This window comes from Leuresthes tenuis, unplaced genomic scaffold (genome assembly GCF_036924035.1).
Source record: "Leuresthes tenuis unplaced genomic scaffold, fLeuTen1.0.hap1 SCAF_3, whole genome shotgun sequence".
Taxonomy (NCBI): domain Eukaryota; kingdom Metazoa; phylum Chordata; class Actinopteri; order Atheriniformes; family Atherinopsidae; genus Leuresthes; species Leuresthes tenuis.
In genome coordinates this window covers 36,330,252-36,352,422 of record NW_027325357.1, presented here as the reverse complement: position 1 = coordinate 36,352,422, position 22,171 = coordinate 36,330,252, and the positions used below count along the sequence as shown (strand labels likewise).

Sequence of the window (22,171 nt, the reverse complement as noted above, 5' to 3'; positions counted from 1 at the left end):
AGGCTTCTGTCTGCTACAGATTTACATACAGTCCTAAGAACTCTGAGGACTTCACAAATAAGGATAACTGTAAAATGCTGAAATACATTGTAAAACTCACATGTTAACTGTAAAAGTAGGCTAAAAGAGATATACATATGATTGATTTAGTCACAGGTTAAATGATCAGCTGAATATTCTACCATTTTTAAAACTTGAAATATCTTATAAATCAAAAATAACCATCAATAAAATCCAAATTTGAATCTATGACACCCTCAAGTTAACAAATGGATATAATAACATTTTATGTTTATGTATTTAGCAGACGCTTTTATCCAAAGCGACTTACAAATGAAGATATAACGAGCTGTATAAAAAGCTAACAATAAACTACATAGAAGGAACCTACTAGTCTGACTATGTCAGAGGTGACAGAGTAGAGATAGGGTACAGGCATAGAAAGAAGTGCAGAAAGATTAAGTGAAAAGATAGAGGGGGTAGGGAAGTACAAGGTAAGTGCTAGGATAGGAGGTGATCTCTGAAGACCTGGGTTTTCAAGAGTTTATTGAAGATAGACAGGGACGCCCCTGTTCTGGTAGCGCTTGGCAGGTCATTCCACCATCGTGGGATGACACATGAAAAGAGGTTGGATTGTCTTTGGCGTGGTGTAGGAGCTGCTAGACGACAATCCTGGGACGAACGGAGGGACCGATTTGTGATATAAGCCTTTGCAAGAGCATTCAAGTAGATGGGAGCCGTTCCACTAGGCACTTTGTAAGCTAACATCAGTGACTTGTTGGGTGGCATGTTGGGTAAGGTATGGTCTGATCTTTCTTATGTTTAGTAATGCAAAGCGGCATGAACGAGCAACTGAGGTAACGTGATCTTTGAAGGTTAGTTGGTCATCAATTATGACACCCAAGTTTCTAGCTACCTTTGATGCAGCAAGAGATAGGGATTTGGTTTGGATGCAGGTGCTGTGTTGTATGGTTGGTTTGGCTGGGAAGACAAGCAGTTCAGTTTTTCGGAGGTTAAGTTGGAGGTGATGGGCTTTCATCCATGTTGATATGTCAGTGAGACAGTCTGAGATTCGTGCTGAGACCGTGTGGTCATCAGATGGGAATGACAGATAGAGCTGGGTATCATCAGCATAACATTGGTATGAGAAGCCATGTGATCGGATGATCTGTCCCAGTGAGTTGGTGTATATGGCAAAGAGAAGAGGTCCCAGTACTGAGCCTTGGGGGACCCCTGTGGCGAGGTGGTGCGCTGCAGAAGTGTGACCAAGCCAGGATACTTTGAAGGACCGACCAGTGAGGTATGATTCAAACCAGGAGTGTGGTCTCCCTGTGATGCCCATGCTAGAGTGTATGGACAAAAAGATACTGTGGTTGACAGTGTCAAATGCAGCTGATAAGTCGAGCAGGATAAGTACAGAAGACTTAGCTGTCACTCTGGCTTTTTTTAAGGCTTCTGTCACAGCAAACAGAGCCGTTTCGGTGGAGTGTCCACTTTTAAACACAGATTGGTTTGGGTCAAGGAGGTTGTTATGTGAGAGGTAATCGGTGACCTGCTTAAAGACCGCCTTTTCAATGATTTTAGACAGAAACGGGAGGAGAGAGACTGGCCGATAATTCTCCACATGAGTTGGAGGGAGGGAAGGTTTCTTGAGCAGCGGTGTAACCTGCGCTTGCTTGAATGTGGTAGGAAATGTGCCCGATGTCAGTGAAGCATTAATCACATGCGTGGTTGCTGCAGTTACAGTAGGAACAATGGATTGGAGAAGATTAGTAGGAACGGGGTCCAGCAGGCATGTAGCAGGACGGCTACATGTGAGAAGTTTAGACACACTGCTCTGAGTGAGAGGGGTAAATGAGGAAAATGATGGAGTACGACTTCTGCATGCATATTTTGTGGTACCAGGTTCGGTAAACTGTTTGCTTATAGCTGCTACTTTGTCAGTAAAAAATTAGGCAAAGGTGTCTGCTGTTAGATTGGTAGCAGGTGGCGGAGGCAGAGGATTAAGCAGAGTTTTGAAGGTGGAAAAAAGTTTCCGCGTGTCAGTAGTACTGTGAATCTTGTTGATGTAGAAAGACTTTTTTGCATCAGTAACACTGTATGCGAATGATGACAGTAGCGACTGGAATTTAGCTAGATCTGCCGGATCTTTTGACTTTTGCCATTTCCTTTCTGCAGCTCTGAGATTGGTGCGCAACACTCGGAGAGTATCATTAAGCCAGGGGTGAGACAGGGAGGATCGAGAGGGTTTGGTGGATAGAGGACACAGACTATCCAGAGATAAGCTCAGTGTAGAGCAATGGGACTCCGTGGCATCATTAACCTGAAGGGAGGAGAATGTGCTGGAGGTTGGAAGAGCGGAGGCAACAACAGAGGAGAAGCGGGTGGGCGACAGGTTGCAGAGATTGCGGCGGAAGGAAACCATAGGGGTAGAAGCAGATGGTGTTCTCGGGAGACTCACTCTGAACTGAATGAAATAGTGGTCAGAGAAATGCAGAGGTGTGACAGATAGGGCCTCTGTGGCACAGTTTCTTGAGAAAACGAGATCGAGCTCTTTGCCAGCTTTATGGGTCGGAAGACTGCTGAGCAGTTGTAGCTCAAACGAGTGCATTAGTGTCAGAAAATCAGAAGAGTTAGGACTGTCAAGGTGGATATTCATGTCACCAAGGACCATTATGGGACAGTCATCCTCCAGGATAGAAGAGAGCAAGGTGTCTAGTTAATTTAGAAAGTCGAGTTGTCCTGGTTGGGCGATATACGACAATCATATAGATTTTGACCGGTGCAGTTACCAAGATGACGTGGTATTCAAAGGTATTGTATTTAGCATCAGGTAGCAGTTGGGTGTATTTCCATTTGTTGGAAATGAGCATGCACGTTCCACCACCTCTCCCAGATGTACGAGAGGTGTGGGAGAATGAGTGGTTGGTCGAAAGTGCAGCCGGGGTAGCTGTGTTGTCAGGCTTAATTCAGGTTTCAGTGAGAGCCAGGATGTCAAGAGACAGGTGATTAGCATAAGCCATAATGAATTCTGCTTTGTTTACCGCTGATTGGCAATTTCACAACCCCACAGACAAGGGTGTGTCACAGAGTGAAGTGGGTTTTAGAGAGCGGTTGTTAAGGTTGCAGTGGCGTTTGGTTGTGTGAAAACTTTCAAGTGAGCCGGAGACAACAGGAATGGGTTTAAGGCACATTTTAAAGCAGGTGGTGAGGCCAGAGCGACATGGATGAGACAAGTAGGACAGGTTTGACTTGTTCAGTGGCCACGCAGGTAGACACGCTAGTTTTTACCCAAGAATGTCTTCACACGAGAATGGCTGACGCTTCAAGCATCACCCCTTACTTTATGTTGTGCACAGCCGTTCATGTGTTAGCTAATTGCACTAGGCTGAGACCGCCCACCAAGACCAACAAGTGTTTTCAGAGAGGGGAGTGACCGCCCGTTCACAGCTCCTGAATACTCTGATTGCTTTGCGATGGCCCAACACATGTTGATGCAGTCTGCATAGTATTGCTGAATAACTGTAACTCCACTCTTGCAGTATATCAATTAATTTTTGACTCTATATTTAGGTGATCTTGCCAGCAGAGAAAAAAAACTGTTTTTCTGGATCCACTGGGGGAAAGAAAAACATCTGTGAATCACTGCAAGGTAATTTTGTATGAATTTATTTTTGACACTTTAAGGTTAAAATAGGTTAAAAATCATGGACAACAAAGTGTATTAGACAAATGTGTATTAGAGTGAAGTAGACATTAATACAATTTTGTTTTTTAAAAACTTACTGTAATTACTGGCCAGACTTGGGGCACAGCGCTGTGAAATTTAAGTAATGTTTAGATAAAAATATATTAAATGTGCCAATATAGCAGAACCTATCAAGTCAGTACAGTGGGTTTTTTTCACATTAGTTTTAACATAAAACTTAAATAGACAGGTTTATATTTACTATGGGGAAAGTCTTAGATATGGAGATTGGAAACTTAAAGAAAAGGATTATACATTTTGAAAAAAATGATAGGCCTGTAAGCAGGTTTAGATATACGTGATCCACCTACTGCTACATAAGTTAATAGAGACCTTTCCTAGGCTGTAATCCTCCCATAATTTTTAATCATCCCTTCCAGCTGTGATAAATCTCTTTCTCAAAGTCTTACTTCATTATATCCCAATTTTGTATTCCTATCACAATTTCAAAGCAATTTACAAAAAAATAAAGCGAATAATTGTTGGTGGTACTGATATCATTTCCCTGTACTGTGCTAAAAATGAATTCAGATTTTACAAAACTCTTTACTTACAAGTCTAAGTTAACTCTTTTCCTTGGAAATCCAGTTTTTACTTCCTCATTCTCCATTGTTGTGCTTTGTTCCAATATGAAATGCGATTGGAACCAGTAAAGAACTTCGTTTTTAGATCATTCATGAGGCACAGGGCTAACTGTATCCCGATGGGCGTGTGAAACAATGTCTCACCCACTGCAACATAATGCCACATCTTGTGGAGCCTATGCATTGAAGGTACATATCACAGCATGATTAAGCCTAATGTAAGGATTAGAATGAAAGTAATTTAGATTATACAGCAGTAATTTTAAACCTCTAGGTTCATCCAAAAAAATTATAATTCAATCATTAATCCCAACACTGGCTGTTGTGATTAAATGTAGACAATCCAGAAACATTTATGAGACATCTGAAATTTTGATATGAATAAATAGACAATAGTGTCAATCACATTAACCCCTTGATTAAATAGTCAGAAACTAACTCTGAACTTTGCCTTAAATGTTTGATGTTACACACAAGCATGTTTAAGAAAGTTCTGCCATTACACTTTTACATAGATCGGGTTACTTTTATTGATCAAAATTAAACAAAACTCATGCTACTGTTTTTAGGGCATTGGGTGGTTCAATAAATTTCAAACACTTGTTGTAGGATTACCATTTCTCTTAATAAATCTATTCTTTCACAGTTTGCAGAGTACATCATGGGTGGATTATCTCTGGACTTCGACAATTCAGCATCCGGTGTAAACTCCATCAGAGAGCACATTGCTGTTTTGCTCCTAGAAAACACAGGTGGTTTTTATCTTCCTTAATGTAATTAATTTATTTGGGTATCATTTACTCTATTCAAACATTGCTCATAGTTGATGGAAAAAATCCTTGTTTTTGCAGATGACTTGACTAACTTGTGCCATCTGTGTGGGGAGCAGGATGGGGACACTCATTGGGAAACTGTTTATGTTTTACTTGTCCTTCTTAAGTCTGGCTTATATTAATAAAAATACTAAATATTATTAAAAATTCCATATGTAAGGAAAACATAAAAATAAATTCAAATTAAGATTGGATGTGAATTCTGCCCGCGGTGGTTCCAAAGGAGCTGTGCCAAGTACAAAGGCCGAAATGAATATATTTGTGCAGCCTGCCAGTAGCATGTGTAGCTATTGGCCCTGTATCTGATATCTATACAGTTGTCATGATGTCAGTGTTTATGTCTGTTTTTTTAATTAAGACATTGAACAAGCTCTTGTCTAAAATGTAGATGATTTTATGCCATTCCTGGGTAATTTGGAACCTAGCAATTCTTAGATGAAGTCATTTTGAGGCAGAAAACATATTTAAGTTACAAGGAAGGAGCAGCAGTCAATTTTTGGCAGGTGAAAATGCCCATTTTGTGTTGTAATGATTCTTTGAAATAATTCCAAGTTGTCCTGTGAGCTCAGATCTTTAAATTATGAAGCTTATGAATGAAACCAAGCCATATTTAGGCAGAAATAACCTCTCAGTAACTGTATTTGGCCTTCAATCAATTTTTGGCAGGTGAAAACTGATTGAAAACTGCAAAACACATCAAAATGGGAAGCAAATGCTGTGTAGGACCCTGATCAGATTAAAGAAACAAACAACGCAGAGTCGTTGCAAAAGTGATATCTTTATTGAAAACCCACCAGTAAATCACATTCATTATAGTCTAATTTCCAAAGACAGGGCTACACAAAGTCATCAGACATTACCAAGCACAGAGACATGTCTATCACGTAATGGCCGTTACCGTAACGGTACTCCCCATGGCCAATCAACCCTGCCGTTACGTGATAAACGTTAAACTTTCGAAGCTATAATTAGGCCTACATTATGATGCAGTTTTGTGTTTCCTCATATTATGACCGTTTAATCCAGAGAAAAGCAGACGGTTTTGCGCTACCGCTCAACGGGCTGCTGTGCGTGGGAAAGACACCAGCTTCCACCATCCTCGCATCCCTGAGTCGGATTTTCAAAGAATCAGATGTTCATCTGCGCTGTCTCCCCATACGCCCCTCAGCCTCGTCAGAAAGGTGTGGTTTGACATCCAGCTGTGTTTTGCTCGGCGTGGCAGGCAGGGGAGCCGTGAGCTGACCATGACATCTTTCATCATCCAAAGAGACGAGGATGGCGTTGAATACGTCAGCCTGGTGCATAATCCTCAGACAAAATATCATAAAGATCCGAACGACCCACACAAGGAAAACCTAAGAGGTTTCATGTTTGCCAGGCCAGGAGATCCTCTGTTTCCAGTAAAAAGTTTTAAAAAGTACACCTCCAAGTGTCCACCAGATGCAAAATTGTTTTATCTCCACCCGAAGTGCTCCATCACCTGGCATCTGATGTGTGGTACTCCAGGGAACCGATGGATATCCACTACCTGGGGAACATGCTGAAAAAAATCTGCGAAAAGGTCTGTACAAAAGCTACATTCTAAAAATAAGGTAGAACCCCTCTTCTGTCCTCATTAATTTAGCCTAAGTGTGTTTATGATTGTTGTTGAGCTTTGCAGCTTTTACTCGCGCTGAACTCGGAGCATAAGCTGACGGAGGCAAATATATTATTTAACTTCTTTTAGTATATTTATTTGACACTAGCACACACTCATGTCTTGAGTCATGGAGGATCAATGAACTTGCAACTCACGCCGTAAAGAAAACAAACAAAAAAAAAACTGGGCGTGGCTTAAACAAAACGCAATGACACAGCATGAGCTTCTGGGACCCCACAGCAGTGAAAACAAGATGCTGCATTTACATAAACAGCAGTACAATAACGTCACACATTAACACAGTCTTATGTTGTGTGTCTCATAACAACTGACTACACTAAACAATTGTTAAGAATGTTTCTTAACAATTGTTTCTTCCAGGTTTTTCTGCCGCGGGTTTACACCAACCGCATTCTCCGGAGCACAGCTGTCGGTCATCTCTCTGACGCCGGGCTGGAAATTCGCCAGATCATGTAGGTGACAGGGCATAGTTACGAGAGCAGCCTACAGGCTTACTGGGCTCCGTCAGTACAAGAAAGACGTGAATTGAGAAACATTTTGTCATCTTCCAATGTCCCACAAACTTTAAATCTCCGTCCATCAAATGCCACGATGGACATGCCAATATCGCTTTCAAATGTTACGATTAATGGAAATGTAGCATTTAATTTTAAATAGTGCGTTAATACTTAAGTTACCTCTGGCATACTGCCATTGCCTGTCTTTCTGACTTGCATACTGCTTGCTTTCCTTTCTACACATTTGATGATCAGAGTGAATGGTTGATAATATTTGCTGTAATAAAAACGATTTAGGATCAAAGTGAACTTTGATCCTTTGAAACAAAATTTTGCATCATCCTCTGGACACACACAAGCAGTGAGCAGTGCACTGGCCTTCTGAACTTATTCTTTGAATCAGGTAACGTAACCTTAAACCATAATCTAATTTCCCTTCACTGATCAACTGCTGCGGTCGAGTCGCTCTGACCACGTTGCTAGGCAACGCCTGCATAGGGAGATATTAAATAGTCCGCTCAGCTGTGACTTGTAAAAAAATAAATAAATAAAAACTCATTTTAACTCTAAAACACACAATAAAAATATTAATGATTGATGTAATATTTATTTATTTCGTAAGTGACCATGGTGTAAGCGGGGTAATGGCTTCCGAGGTGTCCATTATCAGAAATTAATGGACTTTGCGGAAGCAAAATTTAAATAGTTTGTAAGAAGTTAAGAAAGAGGGAGAGCTTTCTATTGAGGGAGGCCTTCTCCTGAGAACAAGAGTATCTGGCTAAAGCGTTCACTGATTGGTCGAATTCCTGAAGATTTTTAGTTTCACTTACCACTTCTGATTCAGATTTGTGCCGATTTGTGCTGATTTATGTAGTGATGAAACAGCCTTGACTTTGAACTTCAGTCTCCCTTCAAAGCCAGTGTCTCAGTTTCCTGTTCATAAAACTGTCTGCCATGAAGTGTAGGAAACAAATCAAGTGCTGACCAGTAAAAATGTCATGTCAGTGATTATTCGCAGTCAATATGGTTCAGTGGAAGAAGCTATTTGTGAGTCTGCTGGTGTGCAGCAGCAGCTTCTTATCCAGGTAGTTCTTCCTGGGGATGCACAGGAAGTGCAGCTGCTGTTGAGCCTTCTTCACCAGGCCCTCAATGTGGTGAGTCCAGGAGAGGTCGCTGGACATATGGGTGCCAAGAAAGCTGAAGGTGGTGACAGTTTTCACATGCTCACTGTTTATGAAGAGGGCAGTGTGGTCTTGCCTGTGCTTTTTTTTTAACATTCAAAATCAGGTTGTTTGTAGAGCACCAGAAGGACAGTACATTAGCTGTCACATCTCCATCTGAGATGAGTCCAACCACAGTGGTATCATCAGTGTGGTGTGGTGGGTTGGGTTGGAGTACAGTCATAGGTGAGTGTACATTGTCAAGGAAAGGTAATGGGGCCAAGTCTGACAGACAGTGTGTGGTGTGTGAGGAAGGGTTTTATCCAGATGCAGGTCGGGGGGATCTGTATATGGAGCTATTTGGTGATTAAGATGTCTGCAATTATTGTGTTGAATGCTGAACAGTAGTCCATGAAGAGCATCCTCACGTAGCTCTGCTGGTTCACTAGATAACTCAGTGCTTTGTACAGGGTAATGGCTATATTGTCCTCCGTGGGCTGGTTCGCTCTGTAAGCAATAAATTGGGATGTCGAAGGAGGGAGGAAGGCAGTCCCTCACTCAAAGCACTTCTTGACTACAGATGTGAGTACAAGTCTGTAGACACTGAGTCATTCTATGACGGCTTTTTTAGGGAATGGGGATGATTGTGGAGGCCTTCAGATATGTAGGGACAGTAGCGTGTGTCAGGGACAGGTTGAACTATCTGCCTACCTGTAAGTCGCTTTGGATAAAAGCGTCAATTAACAATGTAAACAATGACCAGCTTGGCGAGGATCCCTGCCAGTTGCTCTGCATATGTTTTGTCCAGTCCAGCAGCTTTCCTGGGGTGCACTGCTCTCAGATTTTTCCTCACCTCATGTTCTTAGACAGAGAGAGGAGGAGTGTTGGAGTCAGTTCTTCCATTGTTTATTTGTTTCTTTCTTGTAATTTAATTTCAATTATTGTATTATTTTCCGTCCTTGGCAGGGCCTTTGTGTTATTTGTATGAGAATACTCTTAGTATTCTGTCTTGTTCCTGCCTGCTGTCTGCATTTGGTTCCACCTCTTTTCATGAATCCTAACATTGTTGGAGAGGCATTGAGTGCAGGTCTGTGGTGGTCTTGAAGCTGCAGCTGCTGGAGGATAATGGGCTCTGACCTCTGTAGTTGGTTATGGCCTGGATGCTCCTCCACATCTGCTGTAGGTTGTTGTCCATCAGATAGCCCTCCATCTTCCTCCTATATGACTTCTTTGCCTGTTGTATGCCACTCCTCAGGTTGGCTATGGTAGTGTATAGAGAGCTTTTCCTCATCCTGAAGGCTGAGTTACGAGCTCTGATAAGGGCCTGGATTTCACTAGTCATCCAGGATTTCCTGTTTGGAAAAACCCGATTGCTTTTGTTGACTGTCACATTTTCCACTGAGCTGAAGGAGAGCATTTTCACACTAGGTTTTGACAATTTGTGTGCTTGGGTTTATCTATTGTTTATTCAACAGCTGCAAGAGGACACTCTAGGCTTGTGACAACTGTATGCTAACAAAGAAAGCTAATTGCAGGCTGAAAGCAAGATGGCCAGAGCTTGGGGAACGAGTCCATAGGTGGGTGCCCTCCCACCATCACTATACAAAATTCATGTGGAGCTTTTAGCATATAATTGAAACATACATATGCACAAGCATTAATTCACTCACATGCTCACCCCGCTATTACAATGTGACTTTTGGCTTTAGTGATAATCATTAACTATGGCGATTTTCCTTCTCATATACTTGCTGCTGGTGACGTTGTTGCTGTTTGTTTGTTGTGTGTTTCTTCCCATTTATGTTTGTGCAGGTGCTCCTGATCCCATATGGCCGCAGTTTGCTTTCTTTTCTCTCCACAGATGAGACAGTTGGTTATCTGGTTTTTGACTATTGATGTCTATCTTTTCAAGCTCTCTCTTCACTCCCTCTCTCTTTCTTTAATCTCTCCTTTAAAACAAAAGCTGTGGGCTTTGTCTTTGCTGATGCCTGTGCCTCTGAGTCCAGCCAAAAGAATTTACGAATAATTTCTGCTGCTTGGATTAGTGTTGAGGAGGCATAACTGTAAACAATGCTTTTGGGTTGTCATGTCTGTAACCTTGAAATGACTGCGCCGATGATATCACTATCAGCACTGGCAACAGAACATTTTAAACATATGCTGCTACTAGAATAACAAAGATAAACTCTTTCCCTGTATATACTATGGATGTAAACTCAGATCTAAGAGTTTAATATCCAGCATTACATCATCTGTTACTATAGAGAATTGCTATACGGAGTATAATATATATTGGAGTCAAATATATATTCTTTCAGTCATGTCCTGGTGAAACACTAATACTGCATTCCTGTTTTTCATCAAGGAAGAAAAAAAGTCCAAGAGGACCACAGCTATTGCTCTAGACAATAACTGATTACTGCTATTAATTCTTTATGCTGCAAAATATTTTCCCCTTTTTGGGACTAATAGCGTTCCCAGTCAGGCCTATTTAACCCCGTCGTCCCAGACATCCGGGGGCTCCTTGCTCCTTTCTGTGTTCTTCATTCATGCACCCCACATTGATCATCGCACCCATGCACTCACCCACACCACTGAAGCTGATTCTCATATTCCATAAATCTATTGATTATAATAAACTTGGGTTTGTTTATAATTAAGTTTGGTATTTCGCCTGTTTTTGTTGCGGCCTACGAGCCGGTCGTAACAATATATATATAAATATGTATATCTCAAATAACAGTAAAAAGTTATAAAAACAGTCATTGTGTAGGGCTATATCTCTGGGTATGAATGAACTCCTGTATTTTTCTTTGAAGCTTAAGAAACCTCTCACAAAATACTCTCCATTGTTTATTATGGGTGCCAATGCCAAAGGCAGGGCACACATATTGCTATTGTGTGAGACTATTATTATTCTCCCGCTTCCGTCACGAATTGTTGGCGCGCTACTCCTCCCGCAGCGAAGGTCTGACCGAAATAAAAAACACATCGCTGCGTGCGTGCCGATGGGCAGAAGTGTGCTTGTATTTATCTCTCTCATTACTCGAAAGGCATAGCGGAAAAATGGGGAAAAGTGGGCAAATTGTCAATGGGAAAATGCATTGAGAAGGCCTTGGAGGCCTCCTAACTCAGCCATACAGCGTCACAAACACATCATTCAAAGTTTGTATGTGACAGGAAAGACTCAAAGTTAACTGTGGTAAAGGGCTTGTTAATAGCTTATACAGCTTTGACACAACGGCAGTTTACGTTTTAGGTGGCCAGAGGAGGTCGTCTCATGCTGCTCACACTCTAACTCCCACTCTAAAAATCTTTAAAAAAAACCATTTCTCGAACAAATGCCTGTCACGTCATAAATATCTGCCTGATCTGGATGAATTATACATCAAAATGTAGGTATTTTAGTTCTCTTTCACCCAATGTGACTGTCATTGAGCTTGGCCTCACAGATTTCTCACAAATCACCTCTGAGCGCAGAGAGGGAACATTCTATCCCATTATAAAAAGGCCGAGCCGTGAAATCAGTCGGAAAACTCATTTTAAAACTGCCATAAAATAGGAGCCACAGACAGTAGAAGAATAAAAATTACACCGCTGGCTTCCCCCGTCTCTTCTGGCGCTCACGGTGAAAGATAGTCGGATACGAATTCTACTTTTCGAATAGCGACCGTTTGTTCCAGACTTGTGCCTCAATATGAAAACCCCATGATTTTAAGGGGACAAAGTGAGGTGCAGATTTGACAGTTGACAGTTGGCAGGTACAGCTGTTGTCCATAGCAACTAATGCTGACCACACCCAAGATGGCTGCCCTGTTCTATCACAGCTGATAAAGCCAGAGCCAAGATGGTGGATGAGGGCAGAGCCAAGATGGCTGATGAGGGCAGAGCCAAGATGGCTGGCCTGCTGTAGCAGCATTATGACAGCCTGTTTTATCTGTAATCCTAATACAATATAACATGACAGCCTCTGTCTCTCAGCGGGCAGCAGCAGGGCAGGAGCAGGGCAGCCAACATGGTTAAACTGTGATAACAGGTTCATGCCAGCCGCTCACGAGACAAATGCGACCTTCTGTGTGATAACAGGATCATGGCAACTGCTGACGACACATATGCCCGCGAAAGGAAAATTGCACGCATGTCTGTCAACCGAGCTGGTTGACCATCAGCAGCAGAGAAATAAAAGGATACCTTCGCTCAAACTCATTTTGACAGGTGACCTCTGACCTCTTATCGATCAATCAAATTAATATGACAGGTGACCTTTGTTTGACATCCGTTTGCTGACATCTGGGGATATGACTTTTGACCTCTTATCGATCGATCAAGCTATTTTGACGTGTGACCTTCGTTTGACATACATTAGCCATCTGTTGAAGCGATCTAAGGAAGGAAGGGGGTGTTTATGGCTAGGGTTAAGAATGATTACAGCTAAAGTCAGGAGGTTGTGAGAAATATATTAGTTGAATGTTTAAATAAGAGAAAGGGTTAGGGTTAATAGAAAAGGTTAAGTTGTAGAAGCGGTCAGCATTTTAACAGCTTCAAAGACCGGTCCCTGTAAGGTAAAGATGGGAAAATAATTAGATGTGTGGGGTGGGGTATTGTTCGACCCCAGGGAGGATGGGTTGTTTATAGCAAATAGAGGTAGGTTTAAATTACATAAAAAAGGTTTCCCTCTTAGTTTGTATACATGTTGTATATGGTATCATGGGCTAATCTACAGAGAATTCACTAATAGAACAGGTTGCCCATAAAGTTTACATCTAGTTCTCGCTCTGACTGATCAGCTCATACTATGAGAGTCAACTGCAGGGGGTCGCAAGAATGCATCATACAGTGGCACTGAACAGTAGGAACAAATGGGTTCAATAAGAATGCAAAGTACAGTGTGGTAAACAGTATGTGTCGTTGTCTTAGTTTGCAAGTAAACAAATGAACATATATTATGTTCACTAGAATGCACCATGCTGTGTGGGAAAGAGACAACGTCTTACTTCACAAGTAAACAGAATCAATCTGTTACTAACCGTAGGGTGGATGTAAACTAAGTGTGAAGAGCAAATGGGTTGAAATTAGCACTTCAAGAAATTTTTAAAACACTCCCTTATTTCTATGGAGGGGGGTGTAAGACTATATAAAATGGTTCAGGCATTTACGTCAGGGGCTCAACCGACAGGATAGGAACCATGGACACAGGTACACAAAAAGTCTCCTTAAAACTTAAAAAAAACAAAAAACAACAACAAACAACTTTTTTAGGACGGAAAACAAGAGCTGACATCCATACACAGCCAACCGGCGGTTCTTTGGCACTCTTAGGAGTATTCAACGGTGAGTAAAAAAGATCTGATGATAAACATATGAATGCGTGTATAATTATATTACCACACCATGACAGAGTGTTAATTTCCAGAGTTGGACGCAGAGGATTTGGATGATTTCATATTGACGCAAGCCGATTATGGTAATGTCACTTTAACTTTAATAACCTTTAACAAGTGAAATGTTTCAATGAAATAACATCAGATGTAACTGTTTACAGATTTACTAAACAGTGTGGAGCAAGGCCGAAAAAAGAAGAACCCAGTCGTGTTCGAGGGTGAATTGACTTTAAACGCACCGGGAGGGGGAAACGGACTTTCCCTGAATAAATCCCGGCTACGACGAAGACTGCTCCCTGTACAGCACAATCAGTTTTCAACTGAGTGTCCGAGTGTTAGTACAGAGGACGGACGGCAGGAAACATCTGTTCTACACACACCACCGGCTATACCTTACACCCCACGAGAAACCCAGCGACCCGAGTCGCCTGTGAGCGGCTACCATACCGATACGGCTGCGGGTGAAGGGGCACGGGCTGTCGGTTTACTAGGCTGCATAACGGCGCAGCTATTAGAGGCGCCAAGCGTTGCTCGCGGGGAGGAAGGACCCCTCGCTAAACAGCCTGATCAGCGGGGTAAGTTTTTAAAAAAAACTCATCACTCATTGTTTTTGTTTTCTCACGTGAGCGCGTAAGCGTCATACGTCATCAACACGGATGTGACGCATAGGGAGAGACTGAGGGTGAGAGGGGTTAAAAGAGCGCAGCCTTTTTTCAGTAGAACTCATGTCTGGTGCCTGTAAAACAAGCCGGTTGATATATTATTACTGCTCTGTCCACTTATCCATGCTGCATTCAACGGGAGCATTACATGGTAACATCTATGCAAATTTCACATAGTGTATACTTAAGCAAGGTTTTTTTATTTATTTATCTATTTTATGCTATTAAACTGTGTTTCAATTTGACAGAATCTGATGTTATAGTTCCCGTGAGGTCCGTGGTGAAGAATCGACGATGCAGTAGAGTGCGCAACAGACTGTCGCTTGTCGAAGGGCTAATGAAAGGTACAACCTATTATTATTATTATTATTATTATTATTATTTTAAATCATTATTATTAATTTTTAAAAAATTTTTTTTGTAATTTCTTTAATTTTTTTATTTATTTTAATTTTAATTTTTAATTTTTAATTTAAATTTTTTTTAAACTTTAATTTAAATTTTTAATTATTAATTTTATTTTTTTTTTTTTTAAATTCACAATCACTGAACCAGGTATATTCAAAATACTTTTATGGTTATTTCTCCTTCAACCACAGAGGCCGATCTGTCAATAGAACGGATAAATCCTCCAAGCCGACCCGACCCTCGTCTGTGGAGGAAAAGAAACGCTACCATCCGACGTGAAAGATCAAGAGCTCGGGCATTCATGAGAAGTAGCGAGATTCTTATACAGAGAATTAACCGTGACTTGGCCGTGATTTCGAAGTAAAGTAAATGTGTGTATATATATAAGTAGATATCTTAACCCCTCTTAGCCATTCTCAATTCTGTGTAAAGATGGATAATCAAGCAGGCAGAGCTGTGCCAGCTGTAATATCCGAGGCTGTGGGAAATTTGGAAAACATGTGTGGGATTACTTTACACCACTGGAGTATGCGCTCCTTAATGTCGATTATCAATCATCTCCTATGAATATTGAAGAAGATGAAAATGATCAAATTGATGTGTTACATGAATTAGAATCATCAGTCCTGAATTTAAACGGGCCTCCGCCACCCGGAGTCATCGAATATCGTCCCATCAAAACCAGCTCCTTGTGTCACATCACTAGATACAGCCTCAGCGATTAGTGCTTCTCAATCTTCAGCATCAGACACAGCCTCATCAAATCTGAATTCTTTACCTTCTCCAGCTGCAGCAGAGCAAACTCGGCAGCATGGTAGGGGGTTGAATCAGGAGAACGAAGCCGTCCCTGAATTAGAATCATCAGTCCTGAATTTAAACGGGACTCCGCCACCCGGCCTGAGTTTACAAAATGAGTCATCGAATATCGTCCCATCAAATCCAGCTCCTTGTGTCACATCACTAGATACAGCCTCAGCGATTAGTGCTTCTCAATCTTCAGCATCAGACACAGCCTCATCAAATCTGAATTCTTTACCTTCTCCAGCTGCAGCAGAGCAAACTCGGCAGCATGGTAGGGGGCTGAATCAGGAGAACGAAGCCGTCCCTGAAACGTATCGGAGAGCTACACCTCCACCGATTGAGCGTGAACGTTTCAATTGTCTTGAAATAAGACGTCCCGTCACAATACCGCGTCCGTGCCCTGATAGAATGCCCAACATCGCTGAGTTCACTTCAGCTGTTATGAGCAATCTTATTGAAGTGGCAGAAACAGCGCGATCACACGCCAGATGTAATGATGTCGTCCAGCTAGAATTAGTAGGTGAGAGTATTTCTCAACACATTACCGTTTCTGTCACAAATGAGTCTGATGTAATCCTGAAAGCCTTTCTGGATTTTTTAGACGAGTTAACTCAATCGAACGCAGAGATTGCCTCTGATACTAACATGGAGTTAGTCCTCCAGGTAGTAAGAAACCCTACAGGGGGCGCCAAACGGAAGGCTTCAAAAACCTTAGAATGCGAATTAATCCATAAGAAAAAACGTCACTTGTACATTACAGATAACTGTGACAATCAGCTCTGTTTTGCCATCAGTCTCGCGCACGTCTCCGGTTCTAAATTTACCGATAGTCAGGCTTCGGTCCAGGCGAGAGAGTGGCAGCGTCAGGCAGGGCTGACTGATCAGACTCCGGTGTCTTTCAGTGATGTTGCAAAATTTGAAAAAATCCTAAACAGAAAAATTGTGGTGTTTCACAGAACCATGGGTGATCGAGCTCTGTGTAAATTTGAGACTGATTTCAGAGATCGATCAAGCCCTCTCTTTCTGTCATTACTCCAAAACCATTACTATGGAATAAAAAACCTCAAAGGATTTATAGGGTCGAGGTACATTTGCGAGTACTGCTACACCAGTTACAATGAGCCACACTCACACTCCTGTCCTGGTTACTGTCCCGTGTGCTCCGACTTGTCATGTACAAATCAAGAGTTCAGCCCTGTATTTTGTGTTGATTGCAACAGATGCTGTCGTAACTCATCGTGCTTCAACAGACACAAAGAACCTCGTGAGAGACCCCGAGCCAGAATGCAAGTGAGTGATTGTGATCTGATTAAAAGGTGTCCGACGTGTAAGAGATTTTATCGCGTTGCGATGACTAAGGTAAAAACCCCCCATGTGTGTGAAGGTTTAAAATGCACAATCTGTGGTGAGAAACTGACCCCCAGTAACTCTCAGTGGACACCAGTGCTACATTCAGCCTAGCAGCACCGACGAACGGCTTGACGAAAAACTGATCTTTTATGATTTTGAATCCTTAGTCGGTCAGAATGATGTGCATGTCCCCTTTCTGGTCTGTGCAAAAACGCTGAAAGGTGTCGAGTAGTCTGCCTATGGATTGGATTGTGTCAGGAAATTCCTCCTCCATTTCAGGATACCACGCTACCGAGGATACACGTTTGTTGCTCACAACGGACGAGGATATGATAGCTATCTTGTCCTTAACGTTATGGTGCAACTAGGTATGAAGCCCTCTCTCATCACACAGGGGAGTAAAATTCTCTGTTTTACAGACTGTGATTATGGTTTGAGATTCATCGATAGTCTGTCATTCCTGGCTATGAAACTGAGTATGATGCCGAAAGCATTAGGTTTCAGTGATAACACCAAAGGTTTCTTTCCCCAGAGATTCTCTTCAGAACAGAATTTGAAATATGTGGGGCCTTTTCCTTCACCGAGTTACTACTCTGTAGAACTCATGAGCCCCAGTGAGTAGGGAGAGTTCTACAGATGGTACGGGGGAGTGTGTAAAGGTACCTTTAACTTTCGTGAACAGAGCATCCTTTACTGCAAAAATTATGTAGACATACTCTTCAAGGGGTGTGTCAAATTTTGCGAGCAATTCTTTAACAAGACGCGCGTGGACCCCCTGAAATGCATCATGATCGCGTCGGCCTGTATGAAGGTTTTTACCGCCAACTTTCTGCAGCCTAAAACCCATACCTTCACCCGTTGATTACAGTCAGCAGAGTAAGACCTTCTCAAACGCATCCATCCAGTGGCTGGAGTGGTTAGCATTTAGCAGAGGGATTGAGATCAGCCACGCGTTGAACACAGGGGAAAAGGGAATTGGCCCTTATCACGTAGATGGGTATGCAGAAATTGACGGTGTGAGGGTAGCTTTTGAGTTTTACGGCTGTTTCTTTCACGGCTGCCCCATCTGCCATCTGCCTCGGGACGCATGTCAGCTGAGGAAGGCGCCATTTGAACAGTTCTATGCAGAGACCCGTGAGAGAGAGAGAGAGAGTGCTTCAGTCACTGTATGATCTTCGTCAGCATGTCATGTGGGAGCACGAGTGGACTGAGATGAAAAAGTCCCATCCTGAGGTGATTGAATTTCTCAAGAGCTTTAACGCCCCTGAACCTCTCTCTCCCAGACAAGCACTGTATGGTGGTCGGACCTGCGCACTCAGGTTGAGGTACATTGCGGGGGTAGATGAAACTGTGCACTACGCTGACTTTACATCTCTTTACCCCTATGTAAATTGCAGCTTTCCTTACCCTCTCGGCCATCCCAGAATTATTTGCAAAGATTTTGATGACCCTGACAGCTACTTTGGTTTCATAAGAGCTGTTGTTTACCCTCTGCGTGGGCTGTTTTTCCCAGTTTTACCTTACAAGTCATTTCACGGAAAACTTGTATTCACTCTCTGTCGCACCTGTGCTGAAATGAATAACCAGGCAGGTGCATGCAACCACAGCGATGAGGAGAGAGCGCTAACAGGTGTGTGGGTGAGTGTCGAGTTTAGCAAGGCGTTAAAGCTTGGTTATCATCTTGCTAAAATCACTGAGGTGTGGCAGTTTGACAGGATCTGTAGCTCAATCTTTGTAGACTACATACACACATGTTTTAAGGGTAAACAAGAGGCTTCAGGATATCCCGCAGATGCACTTGATGAGGAGAGTAAGTTGAGGTACGTCAGAGATTGCAAGCTCCATCAAGGTATTCAGCTGGATACCAGCAAAATAGAGGTGAACCCCGCTAAAAGACAGGTGGCTAAACTGTGTCTGAACAGTTTCTGGGGGAAATTTGCGCAGAGGAACGACCTCCATCAGACCACCATCATCACAGACCCGAATAAATTTTTTATTTTCATGTTCTCGGGTAAATACAAGATAGCCTACTTCCACTTTCTATACCGTGACATGTGCATGGTGCAGTGGACTTACAACAAACGGTGCATCGCTCCTCCCAACAAGGTAAACAATGTATTCATTGCAGCATTTACCACCGCATATGCACGTTTAAAGCTGTACAGCTGTCTGGAAGTAATGCAGGACAAAATTCTCTACATAGACACAGACAGTCTGATCTATGTGTTGAAAAAAGGTGAGACTCCTCTGAAACTGGGAAACCATCTGGGGGATTTGACCGACGAGCTGGGGGGTGACACAATTCAGGAATTTGTTGCAGCAGGACCCAAGAGTTACGCCTACCAGACCAGAAATCAGAAAAAGTATCGATGCACGTTAAAGGCATCACTCAGACGCATGAATGCAGCGAGAAGGTCAACTTTGACAGCGTCAAAGAGTTAGTGGAGGGATACTTGGCTGACTCCAGAGAAACGGTGATCGAGACCCCTCAGCGTACCATCAGAAGAGATAAAAAGGAGTTTCTGTTAAAAAATGCGACATTCCTGAAAACGTTCCGGGTGGTGTATGACAAGAGACACCTTTTTCCTGACGGTACAACTCTGCCTTTCGGTTATTAAGGTATTAAGGTGGTTAAGAGGGGGAAAAAAAATAAATAAATAAATAAAAATGCCGCAATTTTCTGATATGAAGGAGATTGATTTTGACCCCAGACTAAAGACTCCTTTTTCATGTCTGATTGTGGGGCCCAGCGGATGTGGAAAATCATTTTTTGTTAAAAGTGTTTTAAAAAAGTGTAACCATGTGATGGATGTTGTACCGGATAATATTGTTTGGATTTATACCTCTTTCCAACCACTGTATGCTGAACTGCAGCGGTTGAATAAAAACATCAAATTTGTGGAAGGATTGCCTCATTCTTTTGAAGATGAAAATCTGTTCCCTCCTGATTGTAAGCACTTGGTTATTCTGGACGATGTCATTTTTCAGGCTTCAGACCATCCTGAAGTGGTAAAAATTTTCACACAGTACAGACATCACAGAAATATGAGTGTCATGATGTTGACTCAAAATGTATTTCATCAAGGGAAATACAGTCGCACCATCAGCCTGAACAGTAACTACCTGGTGCTGTTTAAGAATCCCAGAGATAGATTGCAGGTGAATATACTAGCCCGTCAAATCTTCCCCTCAGAGAAAGCTATTTTTCTGGAGAGCTTTGAGGACGCCACCAGAGAGCCGCACAGGTATTTAATCGTCGACCTGACCCACTCATGCCCAGAACAATACAGACTGAGAACGGGTTTACTTCCTAGTCAGTGGCCAGTTGTCTATGTTCCGAAAGCATAGTAATTTATCATGTCAGCCCGTATAAAAAGGAATGCTCCGTTACTCCGAGCTCTGTACCACGCCACACCTCAGAAACGTAAGGACATTCTCGGCCATTGTTCACCCGACTTTCTTAAAGCTTTGTGTGAGATTGCTCTGAATATTTTAAAGGGTAACATTAAGCTATCCCCTCCCCAGTATCGGAGTTTGAAAAAGCAAAAGAAAGTTATCAGACTGCTGGCTGATAAGAGAACCGGTTTAAAACGTAAGCAGCTGGCTCTCAAAAGTCAAGGAGGAGGGTTTATTCTCCCCATCCTAACGGCTCTTGCACCCGTAATTGGGGATCTAGTGGCCGGAATCGTTAGAAGATAAGATGTCGCTCAGTACGGCACAAAAGATGTTTCTCATCTTACCTCATCAGTTCAAACACTTGAGTCAGCCAGAGACTTCTATCAGACAGACGGCGGAGGATGATTTGGATAATAAAATGAGAGCGATACTCGACGAGTCAGGAATGACCTCTTATGAAAAAATTAAGAAATACGACGCCCTGCTGCAAAGATACCTCACCCTAATCAATTAAGGTCAGATGGAGGAGCCGCGGATGACTGTGACTCTCCAGCGAAACAGTCTTAATGATCCAATACCTGAATCAGATTCCCGTGAGACGGATTGTGTTCACGAGCCCGATCAGGTAGAATTGGATGCAACGGCAAGTGAGGTATTAAAAATCCTTCCAAAGCGTGATCGCAGAAATGGTGAATACATCTTGAGGAAATTATCTGAGAGAAATGGCTGGACCACCAGAGGAGAATTTGTTTATCAGGGGCAGGTTGTGAGAGGATCACATTTGGTTGATTTACTTAAAAACCTTCTGCTCCCTTTTAAAAGAAAAGCCCAAACCATGCAACCAGCAGGCTGGACAAGTTTTCTCAATGTTCTGAATGAACTGAACATACCTTTATCCTCTGTGAATAATCCGCAAGCCCGTGAACAATATCGTCGTCTCAAAACAGAGTCGAGCGGAATAGAGAAAATACCATCTGTAAAACCGAAGAAGAAGATAACCCTCTCCCCACATTTTTTAAGATCTGGACATGCTGAGCGAGACGAGGCTGCAAATGAACATAGTCTGCATAAAAAGATAAAACCTCCGCGCTGGGTTACCTTTTCACCATAAATTTCTGTAAGAAATGAATAAATTGATACCGTCATTTGTTCTCAATAAAAAAAATTTATTGATTCCAATTTTCAGAGTCTACAGAGTCATCACTCTATGAACATCTGTAAAGAACAGGCTCCGTGATGAAATGAGGTAGCACTGTGCTTTCTGATGCATCTCTGATATTTTTTCACAAAGTTAGATACCATCACATCATTTTTAAGAACATCGTCACTGTAGGAGGATAATACTTGTTGCAGAGACATTCCGCACGCCCGGTGGCAGAGGTAATAAACGCACTGCTGACCGCACACGGTGGACAAGGTGTTCTGAAGTTGGCGATTATGGTACGTTATCTTCAGGGATCGGTCTTTCAGAAATGACACAATGTCTGAGGGGTAGTGAGAAAAATCTGGCGGTAGCCCGTAAGAGTCGAAAAAGGTGGCTTGACCGTTCTCCTCCAGAGTCAGAGCTAGCCAGTGCTCCCCAGGCATGTGAGAAGGATGTGTGTTCACAATGAAGTAAGCCGGCTTTGTAAACGTTTGTGTGAGCAAGGGGAGTTGGTCACTAGCCCACACGCCACAAAATAGGTCACCCA

General features: G+C 42.4%; 1 protein-coding gene and 1 long non-coding RNA gene across 4 annotated transcripts in view; one reads left to right on the top strand and one right to left on the bottom strand.

Annotated features, from left to right (window-relative positions):
• The window catches only part of LOC140303956 (calcium-dependent secretion activator 1), a 628,956-nt gene that overhangs the window by 443,221 nt on the left and 163,564 nt on the right, over positions 1 to 22,171 (bottom strand). The gene's annotated exons all lie outside the window — the stretch shown is intronic.
• Positions 4,423 to 5,239, top strand: LOC140304234 (uncharacterized). Its single transcript, XR_011915244.1, has 3 exons — positions 4,423 to 4,521; positions 4,979 to 5,084; positions 5,184 to 5,239. It is a non-coding gene; the product is annotated as an uncharacterized lncRNA (long non-coding RNA).